The sequence below is a fragment of the Pleurodeles waltl genome, chromosome 4_1 (assembly GCF_031143425.1).
Source record: "Pleurodeles waltl isolate 20211129_DDA chromosome 4_1, aPleWal1.hap1.20221129, whole genome shotgun sequence".
Lineage (NCBI taxonomy): Eukaryota > Metazoa > Chordata > Amphibia > Caudata > Salamandridae > Pleurodeles > Pleurodeles waltl.
The window spans coordinates 571,882,275-571,906,606 of record NC_090442.1 but is presented as its reverse complement, the minus strand read 5'-3'; the positions used below and the strand labels follow the sequence as shown (position 1 = coordinate 571,906,606).

At 51.3% G+C, this 24,332-nt stretch overlaps 1 protein-coding gene across 1 annotated transcript in view; it reads left to right on the top strand.

The window, feature by feature from the left end:
- ZNF277 (zinc finger protein 277) overlaps positions 1-24,332 on the top strand; it is a 492,259-nt gene that overhangs the window by 178,765 nt on the left and 289,162 nt on the right. The gene's annotated exons all lie outside the window — the stretch shown is intronic.

Here is a 24,332-nt window from a genome sequence, read left to right as displayed (position 1 = left end):
CACACTGCCAGAGTAATCCATTGTGCACAGGAGTATTTACTGTTCTGAGGAGGGATCGCACACCCTTCTTGCATTGTGGCTGGCCTGGGCATGCTGCTTGCTGCATTGTGACTGTTAGAGGACGGTTCTGACCATCAGGTCTGCCCTGATTTTTCGATTTTTGACCACCTGGTTTTTGACTGTTTACTGTGAGGAAGCCTCCTATGAGGTGACTCCCGCACAATAAACACATGGTAAAATGGACTGCGCATGTTTACCACTGGTGTCGCCGTGCTAAGGAAAGGCTGCTGTGGCGCAGCCAGGGCAGGAGGCCCCGGGCAGGTTACATGTGATCATGTGTGCGCGTGGATGTGCACCCATGTGAGGGCTGTGGGAGGATTCCTAGTGTGCGCAGACCAAGAACTGCGCTTAGGTAGTTCTGGTGCAGGAGGAACTATGCAGAGTGGGTGGTGACCTGGAGTAGGTCTCATGAGAGGGGTGTATACATGTGAGGGAGAGTCAGTCTGCTTACTGTCTTTTCACTGTAGGGACACCTAGTTCAATGCCAATGTCAGGGTGCTTGAGATATTTGCATTGGGGGGATACTCCATTAAATGTCAATGGGAAAGAAGGGTCTAGGGTGTAACTCCAGTTCTCTGGGGTCCACCGAGACCAGAGTCACACCAAAGTACACTATAACCTGTAAGAAAAGAATGATGCAGTAGGTTACAAGAGCATAGTTGTACAACTTATGGGTCATCCAGGGATGTCATCTTTTTCTGCCTCAGCTCAGGATTAGGGCCAATTACTGCTCTGTCCAGTTGCTGGAGCAGGGCCTTGCATCAGTCAGCCAGCTGTCATTCCGTGCCAGGAGCAGGCTGGAGAAGCCCTGCGAGGAATGTTAGGGAGGAGGGGCTGAGACTTTCAGAGCACATGTGGCAACTAACTCCTGGAGGATGCCATCTTGACAATCACAGAAGACTGTGCAAGAAGGAGGGGACGGGGGCAAGGAAGTGATGTGGCACATCTGGATAGGCCAGAGGTGCAGACCTGCTGGACACTTCCGCCCCCACTTAAAAGGTCTTGCACAGGGGAGAGCTCTCTCTCTTGGCTGTGCTTCACTGCTGGACACTGGGACTGCAGACGGGCGTCATGGACAACTGGAAGGAAGAACCTCCTGACTGCCCTTGGGGCAGGGACTCTGCCCCTGAAGGATTCCAGGCCAGCGAGGCGAATGCCAGGGCCAGGCAAGCTGGCCCCCTTACCCCTCCAGAGGACTAGTTGGGGGAAGGACTGGGCTAGCGCAAGGAGAGCGCGCTGCCCAGAAGGAAAAGAGGGAACCCAGAGGAAAGATTGGCGCAGGAGTCAGTGGGACGGGCTCCCTGATGATCTGGGACCCTTCCAGGCCAGGAGGCCTAAGGAGAGTGCTCCTGGTGGCAAGGGCTTGTCACCAGGAGCGGAATGAGACAAGAATGATGAAAATCGGCCCTTGGGGGCCCAAGATATCACAGGGCAAAGGATGGCGACCTTTGGGAAAGCAGCTACGCAGCGCGTGGAGCTCCGCAACTGCTTGAGACTGTGCCCCCAGTGCCGTCGCCCACTCCCCCTCTCTGAAGAGGAAGGGGCCCCGGACCTCATCCCGGGGCCCCGTGAAGCCTGGTTCATTTTTGGTGTTTTAAAATGGGGGGGGGTGCCGTCGCACACCCCCGGCCGCTGTTGAAAGGGGACCCCGGACCCCATCCCGGGGCCCCCGGCAGCGAAGACAAGCCGGGGAGCGCCGTCGTGCTCCCCGTGAAGGAACGAGGAATGGGGTGGCGCCGTCGCGCTCCCCGTGAAGATGGTGAAATGGGGCCCCAGACCTCATCACGGGGCCCTGTGAAGAGGCAGGAGCGGGGGCGCGCCGTCACGCACCCCCAGCCGAAGCGGAAGTCGGGGAGCGCCATCACGCTCCCCGTGAAGGTGGCCAGAGGGGCCCCGGACCCCATCCCGGGGCCCCGAGCAGAAGAGGGCCTGGGGGAGCGCCTTCGCGCTCCCCACTGAAGAGAAGAGGGGCCCCAGACCCCATCCCGGGGCCGGGCAGGAAGAGTGCCGCTGCACTCCCCCGCGCGGCCCGTCCGGCCGCAAGCATCCCTGTGTCTGCCCGCTAGAGCGGGCAGACTTCAATGCAGCTGGCCGGCTCCCGTGGCAGCACCCGGAGGTGCTGGTCGTGCGGGGAGCCGGCAGGGGGCGGCCAGGGGTGGGCTCCCTGGGCCGCCCTCCCACGAGGGATCCTTGTTGTGGTGCGGGGTTGTCGGGGTGGGACCGGCACCCCCAGGAAGAAAACCAGGAGCAAACGGGCACAGCGGGAGAGCCGCTCATCACTTATGCAGCCGCCCTAGCATGCTTTGCGGGGCAGGGGGCTGCTGTTTCAGCCCCTAAAACGCCTGTGGTGGTCCCTGGGAAATGGGGGCCACCACCAACGGAGAACTAGGAGACAGGGGGAGCTGCAGGAGCAGCGCAGCCTCCCCCCAACATCTGTTGGTGTCCCCACCCTAGGTAGGGTGGGACACATGAGAGATAACCTCTCAAGGGTTGGATGGATATTTGAAGCACAAGCTTCAGTGAACTTTTGTTCCTATTTGTGCAAGTGTGCCGACCATAGGTGTAGGTTGCTATGGCCCCATGTATTCTACTGTTATTTTATGGTTAATTAGGAGTAATCCAAATGTAATCTAAAAGTAATCCTGATGGTTATAATGCTAGAATTTGGTCTCTTATGTTCTCTCATTATGCTAATTTGAATAATGATACTGACAGTCATCTCTTGGCAAGATGAAAGTATTTAATCACAAATGTAGGTGTCATCATTGCACTGTACTGTTCAATACTGTCAAAATGTTCAAATGTCGTAAGGGGGGGACTGGGATTGTTTTGCCATGTGGATTGTGGATTGTTGGATTATATTCTCCCTTGAGGAGACCTGAGAGATTACATACTGTTTGCCTAGAGTGATTCTATCACTTTGTATATATTTGTAGATTGTTGCATAGTATTGAGTAGTGTGTGTGAATAATAAATGTACTTTTACTTTATCAAAAGAAAAAGCACAGACCGGACATTTATTTATTGAGAGTCATGCTTGCGTGCTTGTGAATGGGGATTACTAGCCCACACCACCTCCCTTGAGTAAGCCTTGGACTGCTCTGCAACGCTACCCTATGAGAGTCAAGCGCTACAATGGGGTGTTTGGTTCCCAGTGGCGGTCGTGTGCGGACTCGTTACTTGTGCAGGCCACACAACTAATGACCCACCTTCCAACAGTGACACTCTGAAGTGTGCTCTCCAAGGGCTTGCCCCCTGTTCTGTGTGGAGGTCTCAGGAACATCAAAGACCTCTTGCGAGGGGCCTATCGCCGCCTACTGTGTCATGTAGAGAGCGGTCCCCCCATACGCATCTACGTCATCTACTGGATTCCACTCAGTAGCAGTGGTGTGAGTGTTGAACTAAGTATTGGACCTGGAGACCAACTTTGTCTGGTGCTGGACCTGCCAAGTACATCCCCCATTCCAGGAGTGTGGCCCTTCGTCATGGGGCCAGGTCACACATAAGCATTTGGTTGGTAGTGAACAGATTACTGGTTGCCAGATCCCGTGTGGCCCACTGATGCCGCATTTCTCTTGTGCAGTGTCCATCTCACTGGTTGCAGCCCTTGAAGGTAGGTGCGTTCCCGGAGCAGTCTCGCACTCTACCTCGTGCAGTACCGCTGAACCGGCACCTCTGTGTGAACTGGATTTGTCGGGTGTGGCTCAAGTCATTGCGCACCAGATGTTGTGCCTCATTCTAGGGAGATGCAGAACGGGTACTTATTGTGTGTTCAGAAGTGCCTAGTGCAGCTCAAGCCATTGCGCCCCAGGCATAGTGTCTCATTCCAGGGAAGGCGCTCCATTGGTAAATTGTTATGTGCAGCAGGATTGTCTGGTGCGACTCAAGTCATCGTGAACCAGACATTGTGCCTGATTCCTGGGAGGCACGGCAGTGGTAACGTTTCGTGAGCAGTGGAGATTGTCTATTGTGGCTCAAGTCATCGTGCACCAGACACTGTGCCTCATTTCTGGGAAGCACTGCATTGATAACTTGTCGAGTATAAGCGGAATTGTCTGGTGCAACTCAAGTCATTGCACACCAGACGTTAAGCCTCATGTGAGGGAGGCCCTGCATTGAGCACTTTGAGTCTGTGTTTGTAATTATCTGATGCGACTCAGGTCATCGTTGACCAGACTTTGTGCCCATACCAGGAGGGCAAAGAATTCGGTAAACTCTTCGTGTGCAACCGGGATGCCTGGGACAGCCAAGTCATCATGCCCCAGACGCCGTGCCACCTGCCTGGGAGGTGCTGAGTTGGTAACTACCTGTGAAGTAGAGTGGAGTGGCTTGGCTCGGCGCCACTGTGAATAGCATGTCCCACTGCTACCCTCCCTTTTGTGTGTTGCAGACCATGGCCCATGCCTGGAAGGCCAGTGGGAAGACTCCTGATTGAGCTTCCCAAGTGGGGACCAAAACTCCATTTGCCGACTGTTACCTGATCAGCCATTCTCTCCTTCTTCCCCCATACCTTTGCCCTAGGAGCTTGGCTAAGTGTAATCATCGGCAGCAAGCGGTTTGTATCCTCCAGAAGGGGGAAGTGGGAATTGGTTGGAGAAGGGTTTAGGTCCAAAAGGGGTCTGCAAGCTCATTTACATCTCGCCTAACGGTTGTCAGAGCACCATATTAGGTTGCTAGAAGCGATTGTGTGCTAGTGAATGCAGGTGAGAGTGGCTGACATCCGTGGCACCATGTAGCGGTGTGGACTGAGTGTGTGGGAGTGAGTGTCGGGGCTTGATTTCACTGTGTGGCAACATTGCTGTGCACGTTGTTTACTATTGTGGTTGACATTGACGTTCACTTGTGCGGCATGGGTCAAAAGTGCTATATAGTCTCTGTATGTATACATTTTTGCTGTCGTTGGGAACCGGGATGCAACCTGCAACTGTTTTACATTGAATTCGGATGATCGTTGGGGTGGGTCTTGTACTGCCAACGTGGTAGTACCGCATGTGGTAGAAGCGCATGTGGGTGTGGGGAGGGAAAGAGTTATTTTTCTCACATGTACATACTGCTGATTTTGTATTAACACTGTTGGGCATTGTACTATTAGTGATATTTCGGAATGTGACTAATGCCCAGATTTACATGATATTCATGTGGTGTTAATGCATGTGTGTGTTGAATATGAACTTTATTTACATACACCTCATGTGAAGTCTCTTTTGTAAGGCACAGTGTACTTATTGTGTGGCCGTGCTGTGCCAATTCTTTACACATTCTTTACACAGGTGGTAAGCCTGACTTCTCTATGCTAAGCTACCCAAGGGTGAGCGCAGGTTATACAGTAAGTGTAATCACACATCTCTGATGGGAGTGGTAGGTTCTGCCTCGCTAGGGCCTCTCCTCAGCCAACCAGAACATGCCGCCTCCAACAAGCAGGATATCCGCAACGATGGGGTTATTGAATTCAGCCTAAGGTGGTATATGCTGTGCATATAACGCTTGATAGGAAGCTGCAAATGTTTCCGCATGCCCTGTAAGTCTCTAAGCGCATTGATTACCAGGATCTCTTTAGGCAGTTTGGCGATAGTTGCCAACCTATGGAGCAGTTCACCTGACTTGACAAATTCATATAGACAACTTTAGGAAGCCAAACATACCTGCCGGGCTATGTCTAAAGCTTCATCGCTCACTTAAGCCATCGTAATCTCCAGCTGTCAATGTAGACAGGTGGTACCTGATTGGGCAACCTCTCACTCCAGCCTCAGCACCTCTGCTTTGTAACTAAAATTGAGGGGTAAATGGTTTGAGACTCCTCTGGAGAGTTTAGAGATTTTGGAGACATTTTATGAAAGATCTTGTGATAGGAGGAAGTAATTGAGATGGGATAGCAAGTTGAGATGTGGATCTACTAGAATATCCATCCCCCCAATCTTCCCTTATGCGACATCAACCAGGCCTAGTGTTGGCATCCATTCTGGGAGTCTTGTTGGACTGTAATTTTTAGTAGGTCCTATGTGCCAAACATCCCTCTGGTTGTTCATAACAGTATTGAAATCTCCCCCTCTTACCAGTTTCCCAGGCGGTAGGTCAGACATGTGATTTGTAAGGGTAGGCAGAGTGGTGTTGAGTAGGGAGGGAAAAGAGTGCGCACATATTAAGGATCAATGTTAACCATGTGGAGAACCTGTCACCGCTATGTTTCTGCCCAGTGGATCTCTTTGGATTTCTGCTCTATAAAGGAAAAGTATTTATGAAAGCATGGCAACCACTCAAGTGCTGGATGTGAATCCAGCATTGTATACCCTGTCATAACAGTATCTACCTAAGAATGTGCACTTGGTCCCTTTCAGATGAGTCTCATGGAGAAGAAGGATATTTAGGGAATGCCTTCTAACGATCTTCATGACACAACCCCTCTTCATCCTGTTGTTAAAGCTATTCACATTCCAAGAAAGTATTTTGATTGTACTGTGATAAGTTATGTCTACTGTTTTGGCCATGAATCATTACTGAGTGTGAGCCTGTCATATTGTGAAGTCTGCAATAAACTATGGGAATAACATCCCAATTCAACCTGAATTCCACAAACCCCTAACTTCCCCCTCCCTACAATTCCACCCAAGAAGCATCTGTTGTTCATTAACTATTATAACTAGAACAGCAAGCTGAACAAGTTCAACTTTAGTTCAGTCGTTGGGTTAACTTGTGGTGTGGAGACGGCATAGTACTAGACTCAGGGGGTCATTACAACATTGACGGTAAAAGCCGCTTCCCGCCGTGCAGAAGACCGCCTTCACACCGCAGCGGAATTCCGCCACAGCTATTATGACCCACATCTCGGAATCCGACAAAATTCAGACACCCACACCACAGGTCAGTGATAAACTGCAGAAAACAAAACCTCCACCGTCACGCCAACAGAAATACGCCCACACTATCACGACACACGAATCCACGCGGCGGTCTTTCAACCGCAGTATTCCATTGGCGGTACACACCGCCGCGCTCAAAATACACACACACATACAAAACACCGCCACATTGGACAATTCGAAATACACACACCTGATACACATACACACACCACTCCCACAAACCCATTGCAATATAAAACACACACCCACATCACCCACAAACCCTCACGACCATATTTACAGAGAGAAGGCCAGAGAGAGACACCACAATCCACAAACTAGCAGCCACAGGCACACAACACCATCATCCACACAACTTCCACGCACAAAACACCACACACCACTACATATCACCACACTTATCACCACACACACCACCCCACACATCACCTACACCAACCCATGGCACGGCAAAGACACCCCAGGTTTTCGGAGGAGGAGCTCAGGGTCATGGTGGAGGAAATCATCCGGGTAGAGCCACAGCTATTTGCATCCCAGGTGCAGCACACCTCAATTGCAAGGAAGATGGAGCTATGGCGAAGAATAGTCGACTGGGTCAGCGCAGTGGGACAACACCCAAGAAATCGGGACGACATCAGGAAGAGGTGGAACGACCTACGGGGGACGGTGCGTTCCGTGGTCTCAAGACACCACCAGGCGGTTCAGCGGACTGGCGGCGGACCCCCACCTCCTCACCCACAACTAATAACATGGGAGGAGCAGGTCTTGGCGATTCTGCATCCTGAGGGCCTTGCAGGAGTCAGTGGAGGAATGGACTCTGGTAAGTCAAATCTTAACTATTACATCCCCCACCCTAACTGCATGCTATCACATGCCCCCACCCCTATCACTCCAACTCCTCACAAATGTACCAATATCACAAACCACACATCCCAACACCAAGCCCTGCATGCAACAACAATGCATGGACACCCATCACTAAAGCATGCCCACTGCACATACCCATACACCCCCCTAAACCATCATCACACAAGCCCCCACACAGGAATGCCAGCACTGGGGTACACGGTCACCCACCCATTGCACACCATGGCACACACAGATGCAATAATCATGCCTTTCCACCCCTGCAGGACCACTACCCAACGTCACCAGACAGGAGGGTCCAGACATCTCCACTCCACCCACAGAAGAGGCCCACAGTGATGACAGCAGCTCTGTCCAACTGGATCTAGATGACCAGCCCGGACCATCGTGGGCCTCGGGACTGTCGGTTCCCCTCACACAGGCACAGACCTTCCCCCCTCTGGTAACACCAGCACAGCACCCACCCAGCGGGCGCATACCTCCATCACCAGAACACGTCAATCAGCTGTGTGTCCACCACTACAGGGAACCCAGGATAACCCACCACCCCAACAACAACAGCGACCTGGGGGCAGTGGTAGTGGGCACACGGTCCAGGGGACGGAGGCCCAGGAACACAGGGGAACTGGGAGGGCTGCTGTGCGACAGGTGGCGGACAGGCCAAGGGAACCCACTCTCCACGAGGCCCTCTCCTCCATCATGGGAGCATACCACCACTCCCAGGAGACGATGGCAACGGTCCTGGCCAAGTTTCAGGAGACCCAGCGCATGCTGGAGGAACAGTATTTGGGGTTCAGGGAGGAACACAGAACCATCAGCTCCGCCCTGGGCACCATCGTAGGGGTGCTGAAGGAAATACTCAACACCAGGAGGGACACTGTGGCACTCCAAGGGGCCCCTGACACTAGCATGGACGATGAACTGCCCACCACCTCTGCCGGCTCTAGTGGACAGGAGGCACCGCCACAGGACCACCACACCAGCACCCCACCCCCTGCAGACAGAGAACCACCCCGCAAATGGTCCCTGGGATCCAGGAACAAGACAGAACACGATGCCAAGACCCCCGCCAAGAAATGAGACCACCCTGATTGTCAAGCCACTGTCCCACTTGGTCACCCTGTCCATATTGAAACTGCCCCAGCTCCACCTCCTATGCCCATATGGGCAATGCACCTGTGAGACTAATAGACTGGACTCTGCCATGGACACTCCTCCGCCATCACCCCTCACCATTTGACTTCCCCCTCCAATATTTTGTATGTAAATAAACACACCTAAAGCACCAAAAGATCTGGAGTATGTCTTTGATTTCGAAGTAGTGTATTTGCAATTACATTGACACAATTTTCTGGAAATAGTAATGTCAACATACCTATGTCACACAGCTCTAGTCCATGAGGAATCTAAGCAGATGACACACAGTGGGACCCACACCTGTGAAACCGTAAGGGAAAGTGACAACTCAGTGACCATATGTGAGAAAGTAGCCTCTTTCTAGCCTTGTTACCCCCACTTTTGGCCTGTTTGTGAGTATATGTCAGGGTGTTTTCACTGTCTCACTGGGATCCTGCTAGCCAGGGCCCAGTGCTCATAGTGAAAACCCTATTTTGTCAGTATGTTTGTTATGTGTCACTGGGACCCTGCTAGCCAGGACCCCAGTGCTCATAAGTTTGTGGCCTATATGTATGTGTTCCCTGTCTGATGCCTAACTGTCTCACTGAGGCTCTGCTGACCAGAACGTCAGTGGTTATGCTCTCTCTGCTTTCCAAATTGTCACTAACAGGCTAGTGACCAATTTCACCAATTCACATTGGCATACATATATAATTCCCTAGTATATGGTACTGAGGTACCCAGGGTATTGGGGTTCCAGGAGATCCCTTTGGGCTGCAGCATTTATTTTGCCACCCATAGGGAGATCTGACAATTCTTACACAGGCCTGCCAGTGCAGCCTGAGTGAAATAACGTCCACGTTAGTTCATAGCCATTTACCACTGCACTTAAGTAACTTATAAGTCACCTATATGTCTAACCTTCACCTGGTGAATGTTGGGTGCAAATTTACTTAGTGTGTGGGCACCCTGGCACTAGCCAAGGTGCCCCCACATTGTTCAGGGCAAATTCCCCGGACTTTGTGAGTGCGGGGACACCATTACACGCGTGCACTATACATAGGTCACTACCTATGTATAGCGTCACAATGGTAACTCCGAACATGGCCATGTAACATGTCTAAGATCATGGAATTGTCACCCCAATGCCATTCTGGCATTGGGGAGACAATTCCATGATCCCCCGGGTCTCTAGCACAGAACCCGGGTACTGCCAAACTGCCTTTCCGGGGTCTCCACTGCAGCTGCTGCTGCCAACCCCTCAGACAGGTTTCTGCCCTCCTGGGGTCCAGGCAGCCCTGGCCCAGGAAGGCAGAACAAAGGATGTCCTCTGAGAGAGGGTGTGACACCCTCTCCCTTTGGAAATAGGTGTGATGGCTGGGGAGGAGTAGCCTCCCCCAGTCTCTGGAAATGCTTTGATGGGCACAGATGGTGCCCATCTCTGCATAAGCCAGTCTACACCGGTTCAGGGATCCCCCAGCCCTGCTCTGGCATGAAACTGGACAAAGGAAAGGGGAGTGACCACTCCCCTGACCTGCACCTCCCAGGGAAGGTGCCCAGAGCTCCTCCAGTGTGCCCCAGATCTCTGCCATCTTGGAAACAGAGGTGTTGCTGGCACACTGGACTGCTCTGAGTGGCCAGTGCCAGCAGGTGACGTCAGAGACTCCTTCTGATAGGCTCTTACCTTTCTTACTAGCCTATCCTCCTTCCTAGGTAGCCAAACCTCCTTTTCTGGCTATTTAGGGTCTCTGCTTTGGGGAATTCTTCAGATACCGAATGCAAGAGCTCACCAGAGTTCCTCTGCATCTCCCTCTTCACCTTCTGCCAAAGGATCGACTGCTGACTGCTCAGGATGCCTGCAAAACCGCAACAAAGTAGCAAAGTCGACTACTGCAACCTTGTATCGCTTCATCCTGCCGGCTTTCTCAACTGTTTCCAGGTGGTGCATGCTCTGGGGGTAGCCTGCCTCCTTTCTGCACCAGGAGCTCTGAAGAAATCTCCCGTGGGTCGACGGAATCTTCCCCCTGCAACCGCAGGCAACAAAAGACTGCATCACCGGTCCTCTGGGTCCCCTTTCAGCACGTCGAGCGTGGTCCCTGGAACTCAGCAACTCTGTCCAAGTGACTCCCACTGTCCAGTGACTCTTCAGTCCAAGTTTGGTGGAGGTAAGTCCTTGCCTCCCCAAGCTAGACTGCATTGCTGGGTACCGCGTGATTTGCAGCTGCTCCGGCTCCTGTGCACTCTTCCAGGATTTCCTTCGTGCACAGCCAAGCCTGGGTCCCGACACTCTAACCTGTAGTGCACAACCTTCTGAGTTGTCCTCCGGCGTCGTGGGACTCCCTTTTGTAACTTTGCGTGGACTCCGGTTCACTCCTCTTCTAAGTGCCTGTTCCGGTACTTCTGCGGGTGTTGCCTGCTTCTGTGAGGGCTCCCTGACTTGCTGGGCGCCCCCTCTGTCTCCTCATCCAAGTGGCGACATCCTGGTCCCTCCTGGGCCACAGCAGCATCCAAAAACACTAACCGCGACCCTTGCAGCTAGCAAGGCTTGATTGCTGTCTTTCTGCGTGGGAACACCTCTGCAAGCTTCTTCACGACGTGGGACATCCATCCTCAAAAGGGGAAGTTCCTAGTCCTCTTCGTTCTTGCAAAACACCAAGCTTCTTCCATCCGGTGGCAGCTTCCTTGCACCCTCAGTTGGCCTTTCCTGGGCTCCTGCCCACTCTCAACACTGTTGCGACTCTTGGACTTGGTCCCCTTGTCTTACAGGTACTCGGGTCCGGAAATCCACTGTTGTTGCATTGCTGGTATTGGTTTTCCTTGCAGAATCCCCCTATCACGACTTCTGTGCTCTCTGGGGGTTGTAGGTGCACTTTACACCTACCTTACAGGGTCTTGGGGTGGGCTATTTTTCTAACCCTCACTGTTTTCTTACAGTCCCAGTGACCCTCTACAAGCTCACATAGGTTTGGGGTCCATTCGTGGTTCGCATTCCACTTTTGGAGTATATGGTTTGTGTTGCCCCTATACCTATGAGCTCCTATTGTAATCTATTGTACCTCTACACTGCTTGCATTACTTCCTTTTGCTATTACTGCATATTTTTGGTATTGTGTACATATATCTTGTGTATATTTGGCATCCTCATACTGAGGGTACTCACTGAGATACCTTTGGCATATTGTCATAAAAATAAAGTACCTTTATTTTTAGTATATCTGTGTATTGTGTTTTCTTATGATATTGTGCATATGACACCAGTGCTATAGTAGGAGCTTTGCATGTCTCCTAATTCTGCCTAAGCTGCTCTGCTATAGCTAACTTCTATCAGCCTAAGCTGCTAGAAACACCTCTTCTACACTAATAAGGGATAACTGGACCTGGCACAAGGTGTAAGCACCTCTGATACCCACTACAAGCCAGGCCAGCCTCCTACACCATACACTGGGTGAAATCGACAGACAGGATAGAGGTAGAAGTGTAAAAGTACTTTGTAGTAGGCGGGAATGTATTCTCACCTGTGTTTCACTGGAAATATTGCTGGATCACTGAGTCCCTGTTGTCCATGCCTTCTTCCTCTGCTTCCTCCTCATCACTGTCCACAGGCTCCACAGCTGCCACAACACCGCCATCTGGACCATCCTCCTGCAGAAAAGGCACCTGTCGTCGCAAAGCCAAGTTATGAAGCATACAGCAGGCCACGATGATCTGGCACACCTTCTTTGGTGAGTAGAATAGGGATCCACCTGTCATATGGAGGCACCTAAACCTGGCCTTCTGGAGGCCGAAGGTGCGTTCGATCACCCTCCCAGTCCGCCGATGGGCCTCATTGTAGCGTTGCTCTGCCCTGGTCCTGGGATTCCTCACTGGGGTCAGTAGCCATGACAGGTTGGGGTAACCAGAGTCACCTAATAGCCACACACTGTGCCTCTGGAGTTGACCCATCACATAAGGGATGCTGCTATTCCGCATGATGTAGGCGTCATGCACTGAGCCAGGGAACATGGCATTCACATGGGAGATGTACTGGTCGGCCAAACATACATCTGTACATTCATGGAATGATAACTCTTCCGGTTCCTGTACACCTGTTCACTCCTGTGGGGGGGGACCAAAGCCACATGGGTCCCATCAATGGCACCTATGATGTTGGGGATATGTCCAAGGGCATAGAAGTCGCCTTTCACTGTAGGCAAGTCCTCCACCTGAGGGAAAACGATGTAGCTCCGCATGTGTTTCAGAAGGGCAGACAACACTCTGGACAATACGTTGGAAAACATAGGCTGGGACATCCCTGATGCCATGGCCACAGTTGTTTGAAAAGACCCACTTGCAAGGAAATGGAGCACTGATAGCACCTGCACTTGAGGGGGGATTCCTGTGGGATGGCGGATTGCTGACATCATGTCTGGCTCCAACTGGGTACACAGTTCCTGGATTGTGGCACGGTCAAACCTGTAGGTGATAATCAAATTTCTTTACTCCATTGTCGACAGGTCCACCAGCGGTCGGTACACCGGAGGATTCCGCCATCTCCTCACATGTCCCAGCGGACGGTGCCTATGAAGGACAACAGCGAGCAGAGTCAAACAACTCAGAGGTATGTACCCACAGTCTACACAGAACACGATTCATACACAAAATCTGGCCTGTATGTGTGTTCAGAGTAGGCCTAAGTATGTGTGACGCAGTTGGTAATTAGGCCATTTGGGCCCCTGAAATGGGGGCTGCCTGACCTCTAAAGCGGGACAATGGGATGTGAGGTAACTGCGCTGGCGTTGTACTCCGTCGCGGTAGGCTGTCGAAGTCCGCGGCGCAATGCTGCATTGGTTAACATTGGACCCTATGGGTCCCAGGAGCCAATGACGATGTACGCCGGCGGTGATGGTACGCACCGCCGCGGACGTGACCGCCATTTTCTAGCTGTTGAATCACTCGATACCTGATCTTCGACAGGAGAGGACCTACACTGCAAGTGCTACTGTGACCTCGGTCTGGAAGAGACAATGGCTCGTGCGTCTGGGGAAAGGGCCCCTGCCTTCACATCGGAGGAGTTGGAGAAGCTCGTCGACGGGGTCCTCCCCCAGTACACGCTACTCTATGGTCCTCCAGACCAACAGGTAAGTACACAGGGAGCATGTTGTATGGGCTATGCCTGTGTGGAGAGGGCTGGTTGTAAAAAGGAAGGGGGCAGAGTTCTGAGTGCATGAAAGACGGTGGGTGCATGTGCCACATGCAAGGGTAGGGATGGGGGCCACTCACTTTGACGGTGCAGTTGGTAATGACTTCTCTTCTTCCCCTGTACATTTCATGTAGGTCAGCGCCCACCAGAAGAAGGATATTTGGCGTGCCATCGCCAAGGATGTCCAGACCCTGTGGGTCCACCACAGACGGAGCACCCACTGCCGGAAGAGATGGGAGGACATTTGCCGCTGGAGCAAGAAGACGGCGGAGGCTCAGCTGGGGATGGCCTCCCAACATGGGAGGGGTGCCCGTCGAACCATGACCCCCCTGATGTTTCGGATCCTGGCAGTGGCCTACCCTGAGTTGGAGGGGCGCTTGAGGGCATCACAGCAGACACAAGGGGGTGAGTACACTATCATTCAGCTGACTTTGCGTGCAGTGGAGGGGTCTGGGTTGGGGAGGAGGGCTGTGGGTTTCCCTAGACCAGGGAGAGTTCTGTAGGCTAGACCCCTTCGTAAGGCATGGCCCTGTGGCCCCCCACCTCACCTCTGTAGAGTGCCAAGTACAGCTATTCATGCACCTGTGTCATCTATGTGTGCAGATGTCGTCCATAGCCTTGTAGGCCATTTCCCAGGAATTGCACTGTAGAGCTCAACAGCGCGACGTAGTGCAGGGGGCTGCTGTGTCTGTCTTGTCTGCCAACGGTAGCGGTAAGCCAGACACTCAACCTGTCTTCCTTCTGTTTCCCCCCACTTTTTTTTGCGGTCTCCCTGTTCGTTTGTGCATTAGCATCATCAGGCGGAGGAGCAGTGGCACCGGAGCACAAGGGAGCTACATCCCACATGGCCATGGAGGCCCACACTACGGACTCTGAATACACCAGTGGCACGGAGGGCGAGGGGAGCACCACGGCGGTGACAGGAGCTGAAACCAGCGACACGGACTCATCCTCCGATGGGAGCTCCCTTGTGGTGGCAGCAACATCTGTGCCCCCCACTTCTACAGGTACAGCCGCCACCCCCCCTACCAGCACTGCCCTCCCAGCAGCCCCTCAGCCTTCGCCCTGTGCCCGCTCACCCAGGAGGGTGGGCATCACCTTCGCCCCGGGCACCTCAGCCCCTGCCCCTGTCACCTCTGCTGCCCTCAGTGAGGAGGCCATTGACCTCCTCAGGTCACTCACTGTTGGGCAGTCTACCATTTTGAATGCCATCCAGGGTGTAGAAAGGGAGTTGCAACAAACCAATGCATTCCTGGAGGGCATTCATTCTGGTCAGGCTGCCCTTCATCGAACCTTTCAAACTCTGGCCTCAGCACTGATGGCAGCCATTGTCCCTGTCCCTAGCCTCCCCCCTCCAACTTCCTCCACCCAGACCCAATCCCCTGTACCTCTGCCTATCCCAAGCACACCATCTGACCAGCCTGCACACACCTCACCACACAAGGGAAGCTCAGGCAAACATAAGCACCACACATCCCACGGGCACTCATGCAAGCATCACACACATACAGACACAACAACATCCACTGCCTCCACTGTGTCCCCCTCCTCCTCGTCTCCCTCCTCCCTCCCAGTCTCGTCTACACTCACACCTGCATGCACCCGCACCAGCACAAGCACCACCACACCCCGCTCACGTGCACTGACCACCCCACTACCATTCACACGTCCCCTGTGTCCTCTCCCTGTGTGTCTGTGACGCCCCCTCTGAAGATACACAAAGGCAGGCACACACCCACCCAACATACTTCCACCTCACAACAGCCTCCAGCGCATGCACCTGCACCCAAAGCCACAAAACTTACACCTCCTACAACCACCACCTCTTCCTCCACTCCCAAACCCCCTCCAGCTACCCGTCCCAGTGTCTCCAAACAACTTTTCCAGTCCACCCTTAACCTATTTCCCACCACCTCCCCCACCCGTCCAACTCATAGGTCCCGTACTAGCACCTCAGCCACAAAATCTCCAGGACCAGTGGTGCCTGTTGTCACAGGTATGTGGAGTGCACCGGCCACCGGGACAGCCAGTGTGTCACGGAGCCACAGCACAGCCAGTCCCCCCGTGAAGCACCAGAAGTTGGCCAGTGCCCGGCGGGAGAGGGGGAAGACTCCAGCCAGCCAAGCCGCTCACAGGGGTCCCGGGGGGAGTGTGAACTCAGCTGTGACTCCTCCCAAGGTGGGGAAGGGGCAGAAGAAACCTGCAAAGTCTGGGAGGAGCAGCACGGCGGAGAAGACCGCCATCATCCCCGCTGGCCAGGAGGCCACCGCCAGCCCCATCGTCGCTGCCCAGGAGGCCACTGCCAGTTCCATCGTCGCTGCCCAGGAGGCCACCGTCAGCCCCATCGTCGCTGTCGAGGAGGACCCCGCCAGCCACAGCCCAGCTGCCCATTAGGGCCCCGCCAGCCACAGCCCCAGCTGCCCATTAGGGCCCCGCCAGCCACAGCCCAGCTGCCCAGGAGGGCCCCGCCAGCCACAGCCCAGCAGCCCAGGAGGGCCCCGCCAGCCACAGCCTATCTGACCAATGAAGGACCGCCAGCCACAGCCCAGCTGGGCAATGATGGACCGACAAGTCAAGCACCGCTGAACAGGGCAAGGACCGCCAACTCAAGCACCGCTGAACTGGGCAAGCACTGCTGAACAGGGCAAAGACCGCCAAGGCAAGCACCGCTGAACAGGGCAAGAACCGCCAATTCAAGCACCGCTGAACAGGCAAGGACCGCCACCTCAAGCACCGCTGAACAGGGCAAGGACCGCCAACTCCAGCACCGCTGAACAGGGCAAGGACCGCCAACTCAGGCACTGCTAGCCCATGAGCGGCAGGGGCAGTGACGCAACTGAGACCGTCACGGGGTGAGTGATGCACTCTGGGCACCAGTCCCCCTACAGAACCAGTGAAGACATGCATCCACTCCGTCTGTCCTGCACAGGATGAAGCACTCTGGGCCCCAGTCCCCCTCCAGAACCAGTGGAGACATTCATCCACTCCGTCTGTCCTGCACAGGATGAAGCACTCTGGGCACCAGTCCCCCTCCAGAACCTGTGGAGACATGCATCCATTCCGTCTGTCCTGCACAGGATGAAGCACTCTGGGCACCAGTCCCCCTCCATAACCAGTGAAGACATGCATCCACTTGAGAGACTGTGGCTTTGCACTCCCCAGGATGGAACAGTGGGCAATCCACCCACTGTAGAGACTTGAGAGACTGTGGCTTTGCACTCCCCAGGATGCAGCAGTTGGCAATCCACCCACTGTAGAGACTTGTGAGACTGTGGCTTTGCACTCCCCAGGATACATCAATGGGCATGGAGCCCCCTCGTGGATCTGGCGTCGTGCACTCATCCGGCTGAGGTGACCCCCCTTCCCTTCCCCCTGAGGTGCCTATTGTATTTCTATCTGATGCCCCAGCAGTGTTCTCTCTGTCATGTTCGGGTATCTTGTGTGGGCCTCGCCCATGCATTTTGGGCTCAGTGGTCCACGGACTATGAATGGTGCAATACCTGGACTACTAATCGTGGTGTATATTTTGTTAATAGTGTGTGTGTGTATATATATATATATATATATATTTTTTTTTTTGCTTACTGATTTTTGATATATTACAATGGTTACACTCATTTCCTTTTGTCTTTGCATTCTTCCGGGGGGGTTGGGGGGTGTTACTCTAATGTATAGATATGCATTGGTGTGTGTGTTGTAGTGGGTGAGGGTGGGGTTGGGGGTTGGGGGGTTGCGTGTGAGTGTCCCTGTTTCCCCCCCCCCCCCTATGTCGTAGGTGCAGTACTCACCGTGGTCTTCGCCGCCGACGTTGGTGCTCCTGGTACAGAAACAGGAAGACTAGCGCAGGGAGAATATGAAGTTCCGGCTCCATTGTGTCCTCCTTCCTCGTGGAGTGTGTAGAGGTGAGCGTTTTTCCTTCGAAATGCCTGTTTCTGCCGTGTTTTTATCCGTGTTGAATCCGCCCCGAAAAAGGTGGCGGATTGGCCTGTCATAATAGTGTGGGCGGTACATTGTCCTCCGCCTGTCTGTTGGTGGTGTCCGCCGCGCTGTTTGTTTGTACCGCCGTGGCGGTCGGAGTGTTAAAGTGGCTGACTTTGTTGGCGGTTTCCGCCACGGTCGTAATTCCAAATTTTTAACACCGTCCGCCAGGGTTGTAATGACCACCTCAGTGTTTAGTTAAAGAAGTTGTACAACATTTCTGCATATGCTGGCATGTGTACCAGTCTCCCTCACCTGCAGTGGCAGGAGATGATCTCAGGACGACATTGATTCAGTGTATATCTAGGCAGGGCATTCTCAGTTAGGATTTACAGTCTCCGTAATCTGATCTGGGTCCTCAGAATCATGTGGATCGGTGCCCTTTTCTGTGTTTTCCCGGGTGTAGTGGTAGTGTTCTGTGTTTTGGTTGGTGGTAGCCACCCCTGCCTGTGTGGCAAACCCATTGTGGCAGGCTGACTTGATTACAATTGTCACCAGGTGGAAGAAGACGCCCAATAGTCTTCTGCACCTCCAGCCAGTCCCATGCCTTCTCAGGTGAATCGAAAAAGTATGCCTTACTGTCATGTAGGGACTTGAGTTGGCCTGGGAAGCGCAACATGTAAGTAAGATGCAATGCTTTTTTGCCCGACTTTGGAGAAGGATCTGTGTTGTTGCTAGAACTTGCGGGTATAGTCAGGAAAGGTTATAATGGAGTTGGAGTCAAACCTTAGCTTTCTGGGCATCTGCAGGATGGCATCACAGTCCCTGTAGTGGAAGTGAACTATGAACAGTCTCAGCCAGGGGCTTCACATGTTAGACCTGTTAACCTTAGGGTGGTCTTTCCCCAAATGTTTTGCCTGTTTGCCTCACATTTTTCTTGTATATTTTTGTTGGCCTTAGGACTCTGAGCATTGTACCACTGCTGATCAGTACAAAGGTGCATGTGCTTCTCCCCTAAACATGGTAACATTGGTGTATCCTCAATTGGCATATTTAATTTACTTGTAATTCCCTTGTAAAGTGGTATACTATATACTCAGGGCCAATAAATGAAATGCTACTAGTGGACCTGTTGCACCAATTATGCCACCCACATAAGTAGCCAATTAAATGTGTCTCAGACCTGCCACTGCAGAGCCTGCGCATATATTTTCATTACCACTTCGACTTAGGATTTAAAACCCCTTACCAAGCCTAAAACTCCTGTTTTATTACTTATAAGGCACCTTTAAGGTAGGCCCTAGGTAGCCTATAGAGCAGAGTGCTATGTAAGTAAAAGGAAGGGCATGTATGTAAGATTCACGTGTCCTGGTGGTGAAAAACTCCCAATGTTGTTTTTCTCTACTGAGACCTACTCCTCTTATAGGCCAGCATTGGGAATTCCTTAATATACTTTCAAACTGTACTTCCTGATCAGAAAGGAGTAGCTGCATTACGTTTCATATCATTGGAATGGTAATGATAAATCCTCTCAGCTGGTAAAGTTGAATTTAACATTACTGTTTTAGAAATACCCCTTTAAGAAAGTGGGTGTTTCTCTGTTTTTACAACTCTGTGTGCCTGCAGTCTGTCTCCAATACATGTCTGGGGTGGGTAACAGCTGCATTCCCTCTCAGACAGCCACAAACATGGGAAGGTTAGGAGTGCCTGAGCACTCATCTGCATTTTGATGGCTCTTCCTGGGCAGGAAGGGTGGAAGGGAGCTGACACTTAAACCTCAATAGGGAGTGCCTGCCCCCATACAAAGGCCAGATAACTTTCTTCTGATAGTCTGGAGCCGGGGCTGAGGAAGAAAGGATCTCTGTGCACTTGAAAGACTCTTCTTTGGAGTCACCCCCACTTCAAAGGCATATTTGGATATAAGAACTGAGTCTCTGACCCCACCAAATCAGTACACTAGTGGACCTTTGAAGAACTCTGCCAGGAGTAAGGACTGCTGTGCTACAAGGAGTGCCACTCTGCTGGATTGCTTCCCAAGAAAGACTGCTCTCTGCTTTGATGAGTTACTCTGCTGCCTGCTGATCTCTGCCCTACTGAGAAAGGACTGTGGACCCTCTCACCTTAACCCAGAGTGACTCGTTGGCTTGCCCTCTCCTCTTCTGCAGACTCAGGGACATCAAAGACTGCCTGCAACCGGCACCTGCACTCTGTCTTCTGTGAGCCATGCTCTGCCAAGTGGTGCCAATCCAGTGCCGGGCCCTGGTGCTACTACTCAAGAAAACCCATGTATCAATGGGACACTGCATTGCCGACTGAGTGACGCATCATCCCGGATTCCGATGTATTTTTTACTCTGAGTGGCTTTGCGCCATTTTATCAGTCCAACCCAGGGGTTCGACAGCAATGCATCGCCTCTACGCCTAACACTGCCTGATCTTCGACGCAGCCTCAACACTGTGCATCTTGAACCGATGCATCTCCTACATCTCCTCGATCGACAGAGAGGAATCTTCTCGTCTGCTCCATGCATTGAACCCTCAATGTCGAAGCTTCTTTCATCCAAGGTATTTTTTCAGCGGACCCTGCTGGGTTCTGCAGCCGGCCTGCTCCTCCATTGCAGTCAGCCTAAACTTTCAGTTTACCCTGGTCTAGCGCGACCTCAAGTAACCTTTTAGTGCTATTGATTTCTAAGCACTATTTTTGGTTTATTCTTTAAAAATTCATATCTCGACTTATACGGATTGTATTTTAGTCATTATGGTCTTGCTTTACTCATACAGACATGATCTATTTTTCTAATCCGGTGTGGAGTACTTTTGTGGTGTTTTGATTGTGGTACTGTGTGGGTGTGTTGCACAAACACGTTACACATTTCCTGTTTAGATAAACCTGACTGCTTTGTTCTGAGCTACCAGGGGTGATCACAGGTTATCTCTAAGTGTGTTTCTAGCTTACCCTGACTAGATTGGTGATTCTTGCTTGTAGAGGGTGAATAAACTGACGACCAGAAACCCCATTTCTAAATAGTAGCCAGTGAGTGGTGGGCTCATTCCACCACAAAGCACTAGGAAAGGTCTTCTGCAGGGACCCAAGATAGGAGGCATGTCAGTATGAATAGAAGGCTGAGGTCCCTCTTTGTTCTCAGGTATCCACACAATTTGGAAGTTTCTGCAGGAGTGACCTTTCATGTCTTTCATTTGGTCTGCTAATTCACTGGTAGTCTGTAGGAGTTTCTCAACTTGACTCCGGAGAGTGTGCATGGTATCCTCTGCTTCAGAGAGACTGCCCTCTTGCTCATTCTTTTTTTTGGTCGCATTGCGGAAATCTTGGTGCAGAAGGGTAAGGTTCACACTGACTTCACCGATTCTGGTTTCCACTGTGACGCGGGTGTCATTTATAGCCTGCAGGATTGTGTAAATGGCTTCCCCCATTGTACGCCTCTTCCCCTCCAAGTCTCTGTGAGGTTCTGCTGGGACGGTAGGCTTGTCGAATTTGTCAATGATGGTCTGCTCGCGGCATGACTTTGTCTTTGCCTATGGTATGGTTCAGCGCGTCAGCTGCCCAGGAACACTGACACCCCTAGGAATGGGGGGCCCAGAAGACCCCACAGGTTCAGTCAGTGGTGTTCAGTTTAAACTGTGTGTACAAGTGCTGGGTCTCATCTCTTTTCACCATTAACTGCACTGCGCTGGGAAATTATCAATTGGTCTATGCTACAGGCAGATAGATGCACTTCCGTGTTGCATTCTTGGTGCCAAATGCAATGGTGCCAAAGATGTTGATGTGGATTGTAGACTGCTATGAGGGCTCCCACAGTGTGGGGTTTGCAGTGTCAAGGCATTTCCCAGGTTGGAGGATTGGGGCCAGGGATCTGTGCGCCTTTGCACCTGGACCAGAAGGCAGTGTCTGGAGGTCAGCTCTCCTCTCTCCATCTGTATTAATCCAAGGCAAGATGTCAAGTCGCCCCAGCCTCTGCAGGGGTCTGGTCCGGTGTGCAGCTCCTGCGCTGCCGGGCTGATTGGTGAACTGCAGCGGTCTCACCCTGGCTGGCCCCAGCCGGTCTTGCCCTGCTCACCTTCAGCCTCTCTCTTGGGGGCAAGGAGTGCGCTCTGCACTGTGGTCTAGTCCTTCGTAGTGCGCCGCCTCCTGTCTCACCACCAGCCCAGTATGGGGTCAGCTGCAGCTGCTATCCTGGTGGCCTCCTACAGGGACGGCGCACTGTCCGTGTAACCGATGTGGAGCTGTCTGACTGCCACAACAGCAGCAAGTGGGTCGAACAGGGTAGGCATCCGGTACAAAGCTGTAGAGGTAGTTTGTAATGGCCGCTTGTTGCACCTGTGGTGCCGAATAAGTTTGGATAATGGCTCGGTTATCAGAAGCTGTAAATTAATGCATGCTATTGGCCCTTTTTCCAACCCTTCCACCACCCTGACTATTCCTATGTTGGAACACACATTGAGGACAATTTTCTAAGCCCTCTTTCACTTGTGCTGATGGTATCATTCCTTCCTCCTTCCTATTCTACAACAAAGGCATTCTTTATGCAATACCCTCTGCGATTCATTGCCCCAATTTGACAAGAGGTTACCAACTAGGGTAGTGTGGAAAGTGGCAGGACACCAGGTATATGTTATTTTTAGGTCTTGCCTACAAGACAGGACATGCTCTGTCTGGTATGAGATGTACTGTTAGCTCACAGTGGTCTTATAGCCCACCCATTGCTTACCATTGATTCAAAAAAATGTGGCTGCTTCATTTTGTAGGTGTGTGCACATGCAAGGTGCCTGCTGCGTCAAATCATTTTTTTTTACTCTTCAGCCAATAGGTCCAAAAGATCAGAAATATTGGCTTTGCTGTAGCTTGTTTAAAGTGTTATTTTTTAAATACACGATTATAGGGAGGGTTCTGAAAGAGGTGAGGCTACTTGGGAATAGCTTCCCCATGCACCTCTTCCCCTGCACAGTAGATCAACAGGATCAGCTAAGTAGGAGAAGAGAGTTTGTCCTTTGGAGTCCATCAGTGGAATTTACCCCATTATTGACAGCTTCACATCTATAATTCTATAGGCTCACTTTTACTAAAAACCTAAAAAAGTTCCTGTTCAGCAGCTATTACATTTTTTTTCTGAGATTTTTTGATGTTTACTGTTTTTGGCTTAAAATAGGTGGCTATTTAAGATACTGTCTTTTGTGTTTTATGGAGAACAGCATTTTAGTATATAGGGTGCTTCTTTTTCAAAATAAAAAAATACATAAATGGGCTTTGAGCCCCAAATTAAAATGTGAAACGATACCCCCTGCACATCAGAGGGCACAGAGTGTCCCTTGCACAAATGACCAGCATACGTAACACTTCCCAAAGATTTGATCAAAAAAGTGGGCAACTGAAATGAGAACTTGGGGCACCAACAACAATGAAATCATTTTTTCTCATATCTTGTGAAAGAAACATAAGAGACAAAAGTCTATGTATGATATGAAGAAAATGGTTTACGGCTACATTGGGAAGGTTGACATTTTGGAAAAGCCAAGCTTGAGTTTAATGGAACCGTAAAGAATATGTGTCTGGGAGAAAGCTGAGATGAATGGTACGTTGAAAAAATTAAAGCAGGCCCTTAATTGCAGTGGTTGATAGTCCTAGAAAATTACCGCGGATAACTTACCACTTGTGTGCCTAGATAAAAAGCAGTCAATGTTTATAATAGTCCTTATTATCATGCTTTTTTCATATATCATCTGGCACCTCCCACATCATGCCTCTAATGGCGACATTCAAGATGATTTGATATTGGGCTATTAATAATAATTACGAGAGGCATAGATGTAGCATCTAATGTTTGGTCTACTTTAGTCCAGAGTCAAACAGAACTCGGGCAAACACCAGTGGAGTCCTTTGTTATCAAGGGATAAAGCAGGATATGTGACTGCTCAACCTCTGGCCTCCAGCTCTCCAAATGGCACATTTTATAATAGGAACGTTTCCATTCCAACAAAGTAAAATTCTATAACTCATTTTCCACAAAGTCAGATTCAGCATTTGAAATTCTTCTCCTTACATGAGTGCAGATCGCGAACAAACGTTTGTGGCTCAAACGCCTAGATTTTAAAAAAAATAAAAAGTAAGGTAAGGAGACAAGTGCATAATTGTATCTATATTAGTTCCCCACAACCTGCATTTATGATTGCTGTTTTCCTTTTTTTTTTTTTTTTTAACCTTCCCGCCCCCCCTTTAGTTTCAAGAGCGTTATCATATCAACTAATCAATATAAGTGCTAATTTAAAAGAATGTCTATGCCACAGTTTTTAGCTTATTGTTGTCTCCAACAGTTGAAT